The sequence below is a fragment of the Stigmatopora argus genome, chromosome 8 (assembly GCF_051989625.1).
Source record: "Stigmatopora argus isolate UIUO_Sarg chromosome 8, RoL_Sarg_1.0, whole genome shotgun sequence".
NCBI classification, from domain to species: domain Eukaryota; kingdom Metazoa; phylum Chordata; class Actinopteri; order Syngnathiformes; family Syngnathidae; genus Stigmatopora; species Stigmatopora argus.
Genome location: NC_135394.1, coordinates 157,501 through 171,205, shown reverse-complemented (window position 1 = coordinate 171,205; position 13,705 = coordinate 157,501). Strand labels below are relative to the sequence as shown.

The following is a 13,705-nucleotide window of genomic DNA, read 5'->3' as shown; positions in this document are numbered from 1 at the left end:
TTGTCGCTGAACAAATCCCCTTTGGAAATCCGAACGGTCCGTAGTCTTGCATGTGGATCGTCGATTTGGATATTTGGATCGGGTGTGGAGGGTGATGGGTCCTCTTTGGAGAACCCTTCGTTAAAGGAGTCGACTTTGTTGCCGCTTGCTCTTCTTTTGCTTTATTACTTCTACAACTACGGGAATGAAGATTATCAGAAGGAGAAATTCAATAAAATGTTGTGAGATGTCCAGAGGAGGGAAGTCTTTCATGATTTAGGAGGTCAAAAGGAGATGAACATCCATGAAATGTCGAAAATGGTTTTGACAAGATGCTTACAGCACCTGGTATTCCCAAGCAGTCTCCCATCCAGGTACTAACCAGGCCCAAACCTGCTTAGCTTCCAAGATCAGACGAGATCGGGCATTTTCAGGGTAGTATGGCCGTGAGCAACATTGTCGCTGAACAAATCCCCTTTGGAAATCCGAACGGTCCATAGTCTTGCATGTGGATCGTGTATTTGGATATTTGGATCGGGTGTGGAGGGTGAGGGGTCCTCTTTGGAGAACCCTTCGTTAAAGGAGTCGACTTTGTTGACGCTTGCTCTTCTTTTGCTTTATTACTTCTACAACTACGGGAATGAAGATTATCAGAAGGAGAGCTTCAATAAAATGTTGTGAGATGTGCAGAGGAGGGAAGTCTTTCATGATTTAGGAGGTCAAAAGGAGATGAACATCCATGAAATGTCGAAAATGGTTTTGCCAAGATGCTTACAGCACCTGGTATTCCCAAGCGGTCTCCCATCCAGGTACTAACCAGGCCCAACCCTGCTTAGCTTCCGAGATCAGAGGAGATCAGGCGTTTTCAGGGTAGTAAGGCCGTGAGCAACATTGTCGCTGAACAAATCCCCTTTGGAAATCCGAACGGTCCATAGTCTTGCATGTGGATCGTGTATTTGGATATTTGGATCGGGTATGGAGGGTGAGGGGTCCTCTTTGGAGAACCCTTCGTTAAAGGAGTCGACTTTGTTGCCGCTTGCTCTTCTTTTGCTTTATTACTTCTACAACTACGGGAATGAAGATTATCAGAAGGAGAGCTTCAAAAAAATGTTGTGAGATGTTCAGAGGAGGGAAGTCTTTCATGATTTAGGAGGTCAAAAGGAAATGAACATCCATGAAATGTCGAAAATGGTTTTGACAAGATGCTTACAGCACCTGGTATTCCCAAGCGGTCTCCCATCCAGGTACTAACCAGGCCCAACCCTGCTTAGCTTCCGAGATCAGACGAGATCGGGCGTTTTCAGGGTAGTATGGCCGTGAGCAACATTGTCGCTGAACAAATCCCCTTTGGAAATCCGAACGGTCCATAGTCATGCATGTGGATCGTGTATTTGGATATTTGGATCCGGTGTGGAGGGTGAGTGGTCCTCTTTGGAGAACCCTTCGTTAAAGGAGTCGACTTTGTTGCCGCTTGCTCTTCCTATGCTTTATTACTTCTACAACTACGGGAATGAAGATTATCAGAAGGAGAGCTTCAATAAAATGTTGTGAGATGTGCAGAGGAGGGAAGTCTTTCATGATTTAGGAGGTCAAAAGGAGATGAACATCCATGAAATGTCGAAAATGGTTTTGACAAGATGCTTACAGCACCTGGTATTCCCAAGCAGTCTCCCATCCAGGTACTAACCAGGCCCAACCCTGCTTAGCTTCCGAGATCAGACGAGATCGGGCATTTTCAGGGTAGTATGGCCGTGAGCAACATTGTCGCTGAACAAATCCCCTTTGGAAATCCGAACGGTCCGTAGTCTTGCATGTGGATCGTCGATTTGGATATTTGGATCGGGTGTGGAGGGTGATGGGTCCTCTTTGGAGAACCCTTCGTTAAAGGAGTCGACTTTGTTGCCGCTTGCTCTTCTTTTGCTTTATTACTTCTACAACTACGGGAATGAAGATTATCAGAAGGAGAAATTCAATAAAATGTTGTGAGATGTCCAGAGGAGGGAAGTCTTTCATGATTTAGGAGGTCAAAAGGAGATGAACATCCATGAAATGTCGAAAATGGTTTTGACAAGATGCTTACAGCACCTGGTATTCCCAAGCAGTCTCCCATCCAGGTACTAACCAGGCCCAAACCTGCTTAGCTTCCAAGATCAGACGAGATCGGGCATTTTCAGGGTAGTATGGCCGTGAGCAACATTGTCGCTGAACAAATCCCCTTTGGAAATCCGAACGGTCCATAGTCTTGCATGTGGATCGTGTATTTGGATATTTGGATCGGGTGTGGAGGGTGAGGGGTCCTCTTTGGAGAACCCTTCGTTAAAGGAGTCGACTTTGTTGACGCTTGCTCTTCTTTTGCTTTATTACTTCTACAACTACGGGAATGAAGATTATCAGAAGGAGAGCTTCAATAAAATGTTGTGAGATGTGCAGAGGAGGGAAGTCTTTCATGATTTAGGAGGTCAAAAGGAGATGAACATCCATGAAATGTCGAAAATGGTTTTGCCAAGATGCTTACAGCACCTGGTATTCCCAAGCGGTCTCCCATCCAGGTACTAACCAGGCCCAACCCTGCTTAGCTTCCGAGATCAGAGGAGATCAGGCGTTTTCAGGGTAGTATGGCCGTGAGCAACATTGTCGCTGAACAAATCCCCTTTCGAAATGCGAACGGTCCATAGTCTTGCATGTGGATCGTCGATTTGGATATTTGGATCGGGTGTGGAGGGTGAGGGGTCCTCTTTGGAGAACCCTTCGTTAAAGGAGTCGACTTTGTTGCCGCTTGCTCTTCTTTTGCTTTATTACTTCTACAACTACGGGAATGAAGATTATCAGAAGGAGAAATTCAATAAAATGTTGTGAGATGTCCAGAGGAGGGAAGTCTTTCATGATTTAGGAGGTCAAAAGGAGATGAACATCCATGAAATGTCGAAAATGGTTTTGACAAGATGCTTACAGCACCTGGTATTCCCAAGCAGTCTCCCATCCAGGTACTAACCAGGCCCAACCCTGCTTAGCTTCGGAGATCAGACGAGATCGGGCATTTTCAGGGTAGTATGGCCGTGAGCAACATTGTCGCTGAACAAATCCCCTTTGGAAATCCGAACGGTCCATAGTCTTGCATGTGGATCGTGTATTTGGATGTTTGGATCGGGTGTGGAGGGTGAGGGGTCCTCTTTGGAGAACCCTTCGTTAAAGGAGTCGACTTTGTTGCCGCTTGCTCTTCTTTTGCTTTATTACTTCTACAACTACGGGAATGAAGATTATCAGAAGGAGAGCTTCAATAAAATGTTGTGAGATGTGCAGAGGAGGGAAGTCTTTCATGATTTAGGAGGTCAAAAGGAGATGAACATCCATGAAATGTCGAAAATGGTTTTGACAAGATGCTTACAGCACCTGGTATTCCCAAGCGGTCTCCCATCCAGGTACTAACCAGGCCCAACCCTGTTTAGCTTCCGAGATCAGACGAGATGGGGCGTTTTCAGGGTAGTATGGCCGTGAGCAACATTGTCGCTGAACAAATCCCCTTTGGAAATCCGAACGGTCCATAGTCTTGCATGTGGATCGTGTATTTGGATATTTGGATCGGGTGTGGAGGGTGAGGGGTCCTCTTTGGAGAACCCTTCGTTAAAGGAGTCGACTTTGTTGCCACTTGCTCTTCTTTTGCTTTATTACTTCTACAACTACGGGAATGAAGATTATCAGAAGGAGAGCTTCAATAAAATGTTGTGAGATGTGCAGAGGAGGGAAGTCTTTCATGATTTAGGAGGTCAAAAGGAGATGAACATCCATGAAATGTCGAAAATGGTTTTGACAAGATGCTTACAGCACCTGGTATTCCCAAGCAGTCTCCCATCCAGGTACTAACCAGGCCCAACCCTGCTTAGCTTCCGAGATCAGACGAGATCGGGCGTTTTCAGGGTAGTATGGCCGTGAGCAACATTGTCGCTGAACAAATCCCCTTTGGAAATCCGAACGGTCTATAGTCATGCATGTGGATCGTGTATTTGGATATTTGGATCGGGTGTGGAGGGTGAGGGGTCCTCTTTGGAGAACCCTTCGTTAAAGGAGTCGACTTTGTTGCCGCTTGCTCTTCTTTTGCTTTATTACTTCTACAACTACGGGAATGAAGATTATCAGAAGGAGAGCTTCAATAAAATGTTGTGAGATGTGCAGAGGAGGGAAGTCTTTCATGATTTAGGAGGTCAAAAGGAGATGAACATCCATGAAATGTCGAAAATGGTTTTGACAAGATGCTTACAGCACCTGGTATTCCCAAGCGGTCTCCCATCCAGGTACTAACCAGGCCCAACCCTGCTTAGCTTCCGAGATCAGACGAGATCGGGCGTTTTCAGGGTAGTATGGCCGTGAGCAACATTTTCGCTGAACAAATCCCCTTTGGAAATCCGAACGGTCCATAGTCTTGCATGTGGATCGTGTATTTGGATATTTGGATCCGGTGTGGAGGGTGAGTGGTCCTCTTTGGAGAACCCTTCGTTAAAGGAGTCGACTTTGTTGCCGCTTGCTCTTCTTTTGCTTTATTACTTCTACAACTACGGGAATGAAGATTATCAGAAGGAGAAATTCAATAAAATGTTGTGAGATGTGCAGAGGAGGGAAGTCTTTCATGATTTAGGAGGTCAAAAGGAGATGAACATCCATGAAATGTCGAAAATGGTTTTGACAAGATGCTTACAGCACCTGGTATTCCCAAGCAGTCTCCCATCCAGGTACTAACCAGGCCCAACCCTGCTTAGCTTCAGAGATCAGACGAGATCGGGCATTTTCAGGGTAGTATGGCCGTGAGCAACATTGTCGCTGAACAAATCCCCTTTGGAAATCCGAACGGTCCGTAGTCTTGCATGTGGATCGTCGATTTGGATATTTGGATCGGGTGTGGAGGGTGATGGGTCCTCTTTGGAGAACCCTTCGTTAAAGGAGTCGACTTTGTTGCCGCTTGCTCTTCTTTTGCTTTATTACTTCTACAACTACGGGAATGAAGATTATCAGAAGGAGAAATTCAATAAAATGTTGTGAGATGTCCAGAGGAGGGAAGTCTTTCATGATTTAGGAGGTCAAAAGGAGATGAACATCCATGAAATGTCGAAAATGGTTTTGCCAAGATGCTTACAGCACCTGGTATTCCCAAGCGGTCTCCCATCCAGGTACTAACCAGGCCCAACCCTGCTTAGCTTCCGAGATCAGAGGAGATCAGGCGTTTTCAGGGTAGTATGGCCGTGAGCAACATTGTCGCTGAACAAATCCCCTTTCGAAATGCGAACGGTCCATAGTCTTGCATGTGGATCGTCGATTTGGATATTTGGATCGGGTGTGGAGGGTGAGGGGTCCTCTTTGGAGAACCCTTCGTTAAAGGAGTCGACTTTGTTGCCGCTTGCTCTTCTTTTGCTTTATTACTTCTACAACTACGGGAATGAAGATTATCAGAAGGAGAAATTCAATAAAATGTTGTGAGATGTCCAGATGAGGGAAGTCTTTCATGATTTAGGAGGTCAAAAGGAGATGAACATCCATGAAATGTCGAAAATGGTTTTGACAAGATGCTTACAGCACCTGGTATTCCCAAGCGGTCTCCCATCCAGGTACTAAATAGGCCCAACCCTGCTTAGCTTCGGAGATCAGACGAGATCGGGCATTTTCAGGGTAGTATGGCCGTGAGCAACATTGTCGCTGAACAAATCCCCTTTGGAAATCCGAACGGTCCATAGTCTTGCATGTGGATCGTGTATTTGGATGTTTGGATCGGGTGTGGAGGGTGAGGGGTCCTCTTTGGAGAACCCTTCGTTAAAGGAGTCGACTTTGTTGCCGCTTGCTCTTCTTTTGCTTTATTACTTCTACAACTACGGGAATGAAGATTATCAGAAGGAGAGCTTCAATAAAATGTTGTGAGATGTGCAGAGGAGGGAAGTCTTTCATGATTTAGGAGGTCAAAAGGAGATGAACATCCATGAAATGTCGAAAATGGTTTTGACAAGATGCTTACAGCACCTGGTATTCCCAATTGGTCTCCCATCCAGGTACTAACCAGGCCCAACCCTGTTTAGCTTCCGAGATCAGACGAGATGGGGCGTTTTCAGGGTAGTATGGCCGTGAGCAACATTGTCGCTGAACAAATCCCCTTTGGAAATCCGAACGGTCCATAGTCTTGCATGTGGATCGTGTATTTGGATATTTGGATCGGGTGTGGAGGGTGAGGGGTCCTCTTTGGAGAACCCTTCGTTAAAGGAGTCGACTTTGTTGCCACTTGCTCTTCTTTTGCTTTATTACTTCTACAACTACGGGAATGAAGATTATCAGAAGGAGAGCTTCAATAAAATGTTGTGAGATGTGCAGAGGAGGGAAGTCTTTCATGATTTAGGAGGTCAAAAGGAGATGAACATCCATGAAATGTCGAAAATGGTTTTGACAAGATGCTTACAGCACCTGGTATTCCCAAGCAGTCTCCCATCCAGGTACTAACCAGGCCCAACCCTGCTTAGCTTCCGAGATCAGACGAGATCGGGCGTTTTCAGGGTAGTATGGCCGTGAGCAACATTGTCGCTGAACAAATCCCCTTTGGAAATCCGAACGGTCCATAGTCATGCATGTGGATCGTGTATTTGGATATTTGGATCGGGTGTGGAGGGTGAGGGGTCCTCTTTGGAGAACCCTTCGTTAAAGGAGTCGACTTTGTTGCCGCTTGCTCTTCTTTTGCTTTATTACTTCTACAACTACGGGAATGAAGATTATCAGAAGGAGAGCTTCAATAAAATGTTGTGAGATGTGCAGAGGAGGGAAGTCTTTCATGATTTAGGAGGTCAAAAGGAGATGAACATCCATGAAATGTCGAAAATGGTTTTGACAAGATGCTTACAGCACCTGGTATTCCCAAGCGGTCTCCCATCCAGGTACTAACCAGGCCCAACCCTGCTTAGCTTCCGAGATCAGACGAGATCGGGCGTTTTCAGGGTAGTATGGCCGTGAGCAACATTTTCGCTGAACAAATCCCCTTTGGAAATCCGAACGGTCCATAGTCTTGCATGTGGATCGTGTATTTGGATATTTGGATCCGGTGTGGAGGGTGAGTGGTCCTCTTTGGAGAACCCTTCGTTAAAGGAGTCGACTTTGTTGCCGCTTGCTCTTCCTATGCTTTATTACTTCTACAACTACGGGAATGAAGATTATCAGAAGGAGAGCTTCAATAAAATGTTGTGAGATGTGCAGAGGAGGGAAGTCTTTCATGATTTAGGAGGTCAAAAGGAGATGAACATCCATGAAATGTCGAAAATGGTTTTGACGAGATGCTTACAGCACCTGGTATTCCCAAGCAGTCTCCCATCCAGGTACTAACCAGGCCCAAACCTGCTTAGCTTTCGAGATCAGACGAGATCGGGCGTTTTCAGGGTAGTATGGCCGTGAGCAACATTGTCGCTGAACAAATCCCCTTTGGAAATCCGAACGGTCCATAGTCTTGCATGTGGATCGTGTATTTGGATATTTGGATCCGGTGTGGAGGGTGAGTGGTCCTCTTTGGAGAACCCTTCGTTAAAGGAGTCGACTTTGTTGCCGCTTGCTCTTCTTTTGCTTTATTACTTCTACAACTACGGGAATGAAGATTATCAGAAGGAGAGCTTCAATAAAATGTTGTGAGATGTGCAGAGGAGGGAAGTCTTTCATGATTTAGGAGGTCAAAAGGAGATGAACATCCATGAAATGTCGAAAATGGTTTTGACAAAATGCTTACAGCACCTGGTATTCCCAAGCGGTCTCCCATCCAGGTACTAACCAGGCCCAACCCTGCTTAGCTTACGAGATCAGACGAGATCGGGCGTTTTCAGGGTAGTAAGGCCGTGAGCAACATTGTCGCTGAACAAATCCCCTTTGGAAATCCGAACGGTCCATAGTCTTGCATGTGGATCGTGTATTTGGATATTTGGATCGGGTATGGAGGGTGAGGGGTCCTCTTTGGAGAACCCTTCGTTAAAGGAGTCGACTTTGTTGCCGCTTGCTCTTCTTTTGCTTTATTACTTCTACAACTACGGGAATGAAGATTATCAGAAGGAGAGCTTCAATAAAATGTTGTGAGATGTGCAGAGGAGGGAAGTCTTTCATGATTTAGGAGGTCAAAAGGAGATGAACATCCATGAAATGTCGAAAATGGTTTTGACAAAATGCTTACAGCACCTGGTATTCCCAAGCGGTCTCCCATCCAGGTACTAACCAGGCCCAACCCTGCTTAGCTTACGAGATCAGACGAGATCGGGCGTTTTCAGGGTAGTAAGGCCGTGAGCAACATTGTCGCTGAACAATTCCCCTTTGGAAATCCGAACGGTCCATAGTCTTGCATGTGGATCGTGTATTTGGATATTTGGATCGGGTATGGAGGGTGAGGGGTCCTCTTTGGAGAACCCTTCGTTAAAGGAGTCGACTTTGTTGCCGCTTGCTCTTCTTTTGCTTTATTACTTCTACAACTACGGGAATGAAGATTATCAGAAGGAGAGCTTCAAAAAAATGTTGTGAGATGTTCAGAGGAGGGAAGTCTTTCATGATTTAGGAGGTCAAAAGGAAATGAACATCCATGAAATGTCGAAAATGGTTTTGACAAGATGCTTACAGCACCTGGTATTCCCAAGCGGTCTCCCATCCAGGTACTAACCAGGCCCAACCCTGCTTAGTTTCCGAGATCAGACGAGATCGGGCGTTTTCAGGGTAGTATGGCCGTGAGCAACATTGTCGCTGAACAAATCCCCTTTGGAAATCCGAACGGTCCATAGTCATGCATGTGGATCGTGTATTTGGATATTTGGATCCGGTGTGGAGGGTGAGTGGTCCTCTTTGGAGAACCCTTCGTTAAAGGAGTCGACTTTGTTGCCGCTTGCTCTTCCTATGCTTTATTACTTCTACAACTACGGGAATGAAGATTATCAGAAGGAGAGCTTCAATAAAATGTTGTGAGATGTGCAGAGGAGGGAAGTCTTTCATGATTTAGGAGGTCAAAAGGAGATGAACATCCATGAAATGTCGAAAATGGTTTTGACAAGATGCTTACAGCACCTGGTATTCCCAAGCAGTCTCCCATCCAGGTACTAACCAGGCCCAACCCTGCTTAGATTCCGAGATCAGACGAGATCGGGCATTTTCAGGGTAGTATGGCCGTGAGCAACATTGTCGCTGAACAAATCCCCTTTGGAAATCCGAACGGTCCATAGTCTTGCATGTGGATCGTGTATTTGGATATTTGGATCGGGTGTGGAGGGTGAGGGGTCCTCTTTGGAGAACCCTTCGTTAAAGGAGTCGACTTTGTTGCCGCTTGCTCTTCCTATGCTTTATTACTTCTACAACTACGGGAATGAAGATTATCAGAAGGAGAGCTTCAATAAAATGTTGTGAGATGTGCAGAGGAGGGAAGTCTTTCATGATTTAGGAGGTCAAAAGGAGATGAACATCCATGAAATGTCGAAAATGGTTTTGCCAAGATGCTTACAGCACCTGGTATTCCCAAGCGGTCTCCCATCCAGGTACTAACAAGGCCCAACCCTGCTTAGCTTCCGAGATCAGAGGAGATCAGGCGTTTTCAGGGTAGTATGGCCGTGAGCGACATTGTCGCTGAACAAATCCCCTTTGGAAATCCGAACGGTCCATAGTCTTGCATGTGGATCGTGTATTTGGATGTTTGGATCGGGTGTGGAGGGTGAGGGGTCCTCTTTGGAGAACCCTTTGTTAAAGGAGTCGACTTTGTTGCCGCTTGCTCTTCTTTTGCTTTATTACTTCTACAACTACGGGAATGAAGATTATCAGAAGGAGAGCTTCAATAAAATGTTGTGAGATGTGCAGAGGAGGGAAGTCTTTCATGATTTAGGAGGTCAAAAGGAGATGAACATCCATGAAATGTCGAAAATGGTTTTGACAAGATGCTTACAGCACCTGGTATTCCCAAGCAGTCTCCCATCCAGGTACTAACCAGGCCCAACCCTGCTTAGCTTCCGAGATCAGACAAGATCGGGCGTTTTCAGGGTAGTATGGCCGTGAGCAACATTTTCGCTGAACAAATCCCCTTTGGAAATCCGAACGGTCCATAGTCTTGCATGTGGATCGTGCATTTGGATATTTGGATCCGGTGTGGAGGGTGAGTGGTCCTCTTTGGAGAACCCTTCGTTAAAGGAGTCGACTTTGTTGCTGCTTGCTCTTCCTATGCTTTATTACTTCTACAACTACGGGAATGAAGATTATCAGAAGGAGAGCTTCAATAAAATGTTGTGAGATGTGCAGAGGAGGGAAGTCTTTCATGATTTAGGAGGTCAAAAGGAGATGAACATCCATGAAATGTCGAAAATGGTTTTGACAAGATGCTTACAGCACCTGGTATTCCCAAGCGGTCTCCCATCCAGGTACTAACCAGGCACAACAGGCACAACCCTGCTTAGCTTCCGAGATCAGACGAGATCGGGCGTTTTCAGGGTAGTATGGCCGTGAGCAACATTGTCGCTGAACAAATCCCCTTTGGAAATCCGTACGGTCCATAGTCTTGCATGTGGATCGTGTATTTGGATATTTCGATCCGGTGTGGAGGGTGAGGGGTCCTCTTTGGAGAACCCTTCGTTAAAGGAGTCGACTTTGTTGCCGCTTGCTCTTCTTTTGCTTTATTACTTCTACAACTACGGGAATGAAGATTATCAGAAGGAGAGCTTCAATAAAATGTTGTGAGATGTGCAGAGGAGGGAAGTCTTTCATGATTTAGGAGGTCAAAAGGAGATGAACATCCATGAAATGTCGAAAATGGTTTTGACAAGATGCTTACAGCACCTGGTATTCCCAAGTGGTCTCCCATCCAGGTACTAACCAGGCCCAACCCTGCTTAGCTTCCGAGATCAGACGAGATCGGGCGTTTTCAGGGTAGTATGGCCGAGAGCAACAATGTCGCTGAACAAATCCCCTTTGGAAATCCGAACGGTCCATAGTCTTGCATGTGGATCGTGTATTTGGATATTTGGATCCGGTGTGGAGGGTGAGTGGTCCTCTTTGGAGAACCCTTCGTTAAAGGAGTCGACTTTGTTGCCGCTTGCTCTTCTTTTGCTTTATTACTTCTACAACTACGGGAATGAAGATTATCAGAAGGAGAGCTTCAATAAAATGTTGTGAGATGTGCAGAGGAGGGAAGTCTTTCATGATTTAGGAGGTCAAAAGGAGATGAACATCCATGAAATGTCAAAAATGGTTTTGACAAGATGCTTACAGCACCTGGTATTTCCAAGCAGACTCCCATCCAGGTACTAACCAGGCCGAACGCTGCTTAGCTTCCGAGATCAGACGAGATCGGGCGTTTTCAGGGTAGTATGGCCGTGAGCAACATTGTCGCTGAACAAATCCCCTTTGGAAATCCGAACGGTCCATAGTCTTGCATGTGGATCGTTTATTTGGATATTTGGATCGGGTGTGGAGGGTGAGGGGTCCTCTTTGGAGAACCCTTCGTTAAAGGAGTCGACTTTGTTGCCGCTTGCTCTTCTTTTGCTTTATTACTTCTACAACTACGGGAATGAAGATTATCAGAAGGAGAGCTTCAATAAAATGTTGTGAGATGTGCAGAGGAGGGAAGTCTTTCATGATTTAGGAGGTCAAAAGGAGATGAACATCCATGAAATGTCGAAAATGGTTTTGACAAGATGCTTACAGCACCTGGTAATCCCAAGCGGTCTCCCATCCAGGTACTAACCAGGCACAACCCTGCTTAGCTTCCGAGATCAGACGAGATCGGGCGTTTTCAGGGTAGTATGGCCGTGAGCAACATTGTCGCTGAACAAATCCCCTTTGGAAATCCGAACGGTCCATAGTCTTGCATGTGGATCGTGTATTTGGATATTTGGATCCGGTGTGGAGGGTGAGTGGTCCTCTTTGGAGAACCCTTCGTTAAAGGAGTCAACTTTGTTGCCGCTTGCTCTTCTTCTGCTTTATTACTTCTACAACTACTGGAATGAAGATTATCAGAAGGAGAGCTTTAATAAAATGTTGTGAGATGTGCAGAGGAGGGAAGTCTTTCATGATTTAGGAGGTCAAAAGGAGATGAACATCCATGAAATGTCAAAAATGGTTTTGACAAGATGCTTACAGCACCTGGTATTTCCAAGCAGACTCCCATCCAGGTACTAACCAGGCCGAACGCTGCTTAGCTTCCGAGATCAGACGAGATCGGGCGTTTTCAGGGTAGTATGGCCGTGAGCAACATTGTCGCTGAACAAATCCCCTTTGGAAATCCGAACAGTCCATAGTCTTGCATGTGGATCGTGTATTTGGATATTTGGATCGGGTGTGGAGGGTGAGGGGTCCTATTTGGAGAACCCTTCGTTAAAGGAGTCGACTTTGTTGCCGCTTGCTCTTCTTTTGCTTTATTACTTCTACAACGACGGGAATGAAGATTATCAGAAGGAGAGCTTCAATAAAATGTTGTGAGATGTGCAGAGGAGGGAAGTCTTTCATGATTTAGGAGGTCAAAAGGAGATGAACATCCATGAAATGTCGAAAATGGTTTTGACAAGATGCTTACAGCACCTGGTATTCCCAAGTGGTCTCCCATCCAGGTACTAACCAGGCCCAACCCTGCTTAGCTTCCGAGATCAGACGAGATCGGGCGTTTTCAGGGTAGTATGGCCGAGAGCAACATTGTCGCTGAACAAATCCCCTTTGGAAATCCGAACGGTCCATAGTCTTGCATGTGGATCGTGTATTTGGATATTTGGATCCGGTGTGGAGGGTGAGTGGTCCTCTTTGGAGAACCCTTCGTTAAAGGAGTCGACTTTGTTGCCGCTTGCTCTTCTTTTGCTTTATTACTTCTACAACTACGGGAATGAAGATTATCAGAAGGAGAGCTTCAATAAAATGTTGTGAGATGTGCAGAGGAGGGAAGTCTTTCATGATTTAGGAGGTCAAAAGGAGATGAACATCCATGAAATGTCAAAAATGGTTTTGACAAGATGCTTACAGCACCTGGTATTTCCAAGCAGACTCCCATCCAGGTACTAACCAGGCCGAACGCTGCTTAGCTTCCGAGATCAGACGAGATCGGGCGTTTTCAGGGTAGTATGGCCGAGAGCAACATTGTCGCTGAACAAATCCCCTTTGGAAATCCGAACGGTCCATAGTCTTGCATGTGGATCGTTTATTTGGATATTTGGATCGGGTGTGGAGGGTGAGGGGTCCTCTTTGGAGAACCCTTCGTTAAAGGAGTCGACTTTGTTGCCGCTTGCTCTTCTTTTGCTTTATTACTTCTACAACTACGGGAATGAAGATTATCAGAAGGAGAGCTTCAATAAAATGTTGTGAGATGTGCAGAGGAGGGAAGTCTTTCATGATTTAGGAGGTCAAAAGGAGATGAACATCCATGAAATGTCGAAAATGGTTTTGACAAGATGCTTACAGCACCTGGTATTCCCAAGCGGTCTCCCATCCAGGTACTAACCAGGCCCAACCCTGCTTAGCTTCCGAGATCAGACGAGATCGGGCATTTTCAGGGTAGAATGGCCGTGAGCAACATTGTCGCTGAACAAATCCCCTTTGGAAATCCGAACGGTCCATAGTCTTGCATGTGGATCGTGTATTTGGATATTTGGATCGGGTGTGGAGGGTGAGGGGTCCTCTTTGGAGAACCCTTCGTTAAAGGAGTCGACTTTGTTGCCGCTTGCTCTTCTTTTGCTTTATTACTTCTACAACTACGGGAATGAAGATTATCAGAAGGAGAGCTTCA

The 13,705-nt window shown here is 45.8% G+C and overlaps 26 non-coding genes and 5 pseudogenes across 26 annotated transcripts; all 31 read right to left on the bottom strand.

The window, feature by feature from the left end:
• Nucleotides 1–312: 312 nt before the first annotated feature.
• LOC144080610 (5S ribosomal RNA) lies at nucleotides 313–431 on the bottom strand. Its single transcript, XR_013302632.1, has one exon. It is a non-coding gene; the product is annotated as a 5S ribosomal RNA (ribosomal RNA).
• Nucleotides 432–747: 316 nt separating this feature from the next.
• LOC144080134 (5S ribosomal RNA) lies at nucleotides 748–866 on the bottom strand. Its single transcript, XR_013302174.1, has one exon. It is a non-coding gene; the product is annotated as a 5S ribosomal RNA (ribosomal RNA).
• Nucleotides 867–1,182: 316 nt separating this feature from the next.
• LOC144079678 (5S ribosomal RNA) lies at nucleotides 1,183–1,301 on the bottom strand. Its single transcript, XR_013301735.1, has one exon. It is a non-coding gene; the product is annotated as a 5S ribosomal RNA (ribosomal RNA).
• Nucleotides 1,302–1,617: 316 nt separating this feature from the next.
• LOC144079769 (5S ribosomal RNA) lies at nucleotides 1,618–1,736 on the bottom strand. The gene has a single exon (XR_013301822.1). It is a non-coding gene; the product is annotated as a 5S ribosomal RNA (ribosomal RNA).
• A 316-nt stretch (nucleotides 1,737–2,052) lies between these two features.
• LOC144080609 (5S ribosomal RNA) lies at nucleotides 2,053–2,171 on the bottom strand. The gene has a single exon (XR_013302631.1). It is a non-coding gene; the product is annotated as a 5S ribosomal RNA (ribosomal RNA).
• A 316-nt stretch (nucleotides 2,172–2,487) lies between these two features.
• On the bottom strand, nucleotides 2,488–2,606 carry LOC144079706 (5S ribosomal RNA). The gene has a single exon (XR_013301762.1). It is a non-coding gene; the product is annotated as a 5S ribosomal RNA (ribosomal RNA).
• Nucleotides 2,607–2,922: 316 nt separating this feature from the next.
• Nucleotides 2,923–3,041, bottom strand: LOC144080479 (5S ribosomal RNA). The gene has a single exon (XR_013302508.1). It is a non-coding gene; the product is annotated as a 5S ribosomal RNA (ribosomal RNA).
• A 316-nt stretch (nucleotides 3,042–3,357) lies between these two features.
• On the bottom strand, nucleotides 3,358–3,476 carry LOC144080297 (5S ribosomal RNA). The gene has a single exon (XR_013302333.1). It is a non-coding gene; the product is annotated as a 5S ribosomal RNA (ribosomal RNA).
• Nucleotides 3,477–3,792: 316 nt separating this feature from the next.
• LOC144081104 (5S ribosomal RNA) lies at nucleotides 3,793–3,911 on the bottom strand. Its single transcript, XR_013302937.1, has one exon. It is a non-coding gene; the product is annotated as a 5S ribosomal RNA (ribosomal RNA).
• A 316-nt stretch (nucleotides 3,912–4,227) lies between these two features.
• Nucleotides 4,228–4,346, bottom strand: LOC144079667 (5S ribosomal RNA). The gene has a single exon (XR_013301724.1). It is a non-coding gene; the product is annotated as a 5S ribosomal RNA (ribosomal RNA).
• A 316-nt stretch (nucleotides 4,347–4,662) lies between these two features.
• On the bottom strand, nucleotides 4,663–4,781 carry LOC144080424 (5S ribosomal RNA). The gene has a single exon (XR_013302455.1). It is a non-coding gene; the product is annotated as a 5S ribosomal RNA (ribosomal RNA).
• Nucleotides 4,782–5,097: 316 nt separating this feature from the next.
• LOC144079705 (5S ribosomal RNA) lies at nucleotides 5,098–5,216 on the bottom strand. The gene has a single exon (XR_013301761.1). It is a non-coding gene; the product is annotated as a 5S ribosomal RNA (ribosomal RNA).
• A 316-nt stretch (nucleotides 5,217–5,532) lies between these two features.
• On the bottom strand, nucleotides 5,533–5,651 carry LOC144080639 (5S ribosomal RNA; annotated as a pseudogene).
• A 316-nt stretch (nucleotides 5,652–5,967) lies between these two features.
• LOC144080502 (5S ribosomal RNA) lies at nucleotides 5,968–6,086 on the bottom strand. Its single transcript, XR_013302530.1, has one exon. It is a non-coding gene; the product is annotated as a 5S ribosomal RNA (ribosomal RNA).
• Nucleotides 6,087–6,402: 316 nt separating this feature from the next.
• On the bottom strand, nucleotides 6,403–6,521 carry LOC144081103 (5S ribosomal RNA). The gene has a single exon (XR_013302936.1). It is a non-coding gene; the product is annotated as a 5S ribosomal RNA (ribosomal RNA).
• Nucleotides 6,522–6,837: 316 nt separating this feature from the next.
• Nucleotides 6,838–6,956, bottom strand: LOC144079655 (5S ribosomal RNA). Its single transcript, XR_013301712.1, has one exon. It is a non-coding gene; the product is annotated as a 5S ribosomal RNA (ribosomal RNA).
• Nucleotides 6,957–7,272: 316 nt separating this feature from the next.
• LOC144080492 (5S ribosomal RNA) lies at nucleotides 7,273–7,391 on the bottom strand. Its single transcript, XR_013302521.1, has one exon. It is a non-coding gene; the product is annotated as a 5S ribosomal RNA (ribosomal RNA).
• A 316-nt stretch (nucleotides 7,392–7,707) lies between these two features.
• Nucleotides 7,708–7,826, bottom strand: LOC144080144 (5S ribosomal RNA). The gene has a single exon (XR_013302184.1). It is a non-coding gene; the product is annotated as a 5S ribosomal RNA (ribosomal RNA).
• Nucleotides 7,827–8,142: 316 nt separating this feature from the next.
• Nucleotides 8,143–8,261, bottom strand: LOC144080142 (5S ribosomal RNA). The gene has a single exon (XR_013302182.1). It is a non-coding gene; the product is annotated as a 5S ribosomal RNA (ribosomal RNA).
• A 316-nt stretch (nucleotides 8,262–8,577) lies between these two features.
• On the bottom strand, nucleotides 8,578–8,696 carry LOC144079665 (5S ribosomal RNA). Its single transcript, XR_013301722.1, has one exon. It is a non-coding gene; the product is annotated as a 5S ribosomal RNA (ribosomal RNA).
• A 316-nt stretch (nucleotides 8,697–9,012) lies between these two features.
• On the bottom strand, nucleotides 9,013–9,131 carry LOC144080111 (5S ribosomal RNA). The gene has a single exon (XR_013302150.1). It is a non-coding gene; the product is annotated as a 5S ribosomal RNA (ribosomal RNA).
• Nucleotides 9,132–9,447: 316 nt separating this feature from the next.
• Nucleotides 9,448–9,566, bottom strand: LOC144080465 (5S ribosomal RNA). Its single transcript, XR_013302495.1, has one exon. It is a non-coding gene; the product is annotated as a 5S ribosomal RNA (ribosomal RNA).
• Nucleotides 9,567–9,882: 316 nt separating this feature from the next.
• Nucleotides 9,883–10,001, bottom strand: LOC144080039 (5S ribosomal RNA). The gene has a single exon (XR_013302081.1). It is a non-coding gene; the product is annotated as a 5S ribosomal RNA (ribosomal RNA).
• Nucleotides 10,002–10,317: 316 nt separating this feature from the next.
• Nucleotides 10,318–10,445, bottom strand: LOC144080790 (5S ribosomal RNA; annotated as a pseudogene).
• A 316-nt stretch (nucleotides 10,446–10,761) lies between these two features.
• On the bottom strand, nucleotides 10,762–10,880 carry LOC144081073 (5S ribosomal RNA). Its single transcript, XR_013302907.1, has one exon. It is a non-coding gene; the product is annotated as a 5S ribosomal RNA (ribosomal RNA).
• Nucleotides 10,881–11,196: 316 nt separating this feature from the next.
• Nucleotides 11,197–11,315, bottom strand: LOC144080720 (5S ribosomal RNA; annotated as a pseudogene).
• A 316-nt stretch (nucleotides 11,316–11,631) lies between these two features.
• LOC144080504 (5S ribosomal RNA) lies at nucleotides 11,632–11,750 on the bottom strand. Its single transcript, XR_013302532.1, has one exon. It is a non-coding gene; the product is annotated as a 5S ribosomal RNA (ribosomal RNA).
• Nucleotides 11,751–12,066: 316 nt separating this feature from the next.
• Nucleotides 12,067–12,185, bottom strand: LOC144080719 (5S ribosomal RNA; annotated as a pseudogene).
• Nucleotides 12,186–12,501: 316 nt separating this feature from the next.
• Nucleotides 12,502–12,620, bottom strand: LOC144081072 (5S ribosomal RNA). Its single transcript, XR_013302906.1, has one exon. It is a non-coding gene; the product is annotated as a 5S ribosomal RNA (ribosomal RNA).
• Nucleotides 12,621–12,936: 316 nt separating this feature from the next.
• On the bottom strand, nucleotides 12,937–13,055 carry LOC144080773 (5S ribosomal RNA; annotated as a pseudogene).
• Nucleotides 13,056–13,371: 316 nt separating this feature from the next.
• On the bottom strand, nucleotides 13,372–13,490 carry LOC144079688 (5S ribosomal RNA). Its single transcript, XR_013301744.1, has one exon. It is a non-coding gene; the product is annotated as a 5S ribosomal RNA (ribosomal RNA).
• Between the last annotated feature and the right edge of the window lie 215 nt (nucleotides 13,491–13,705).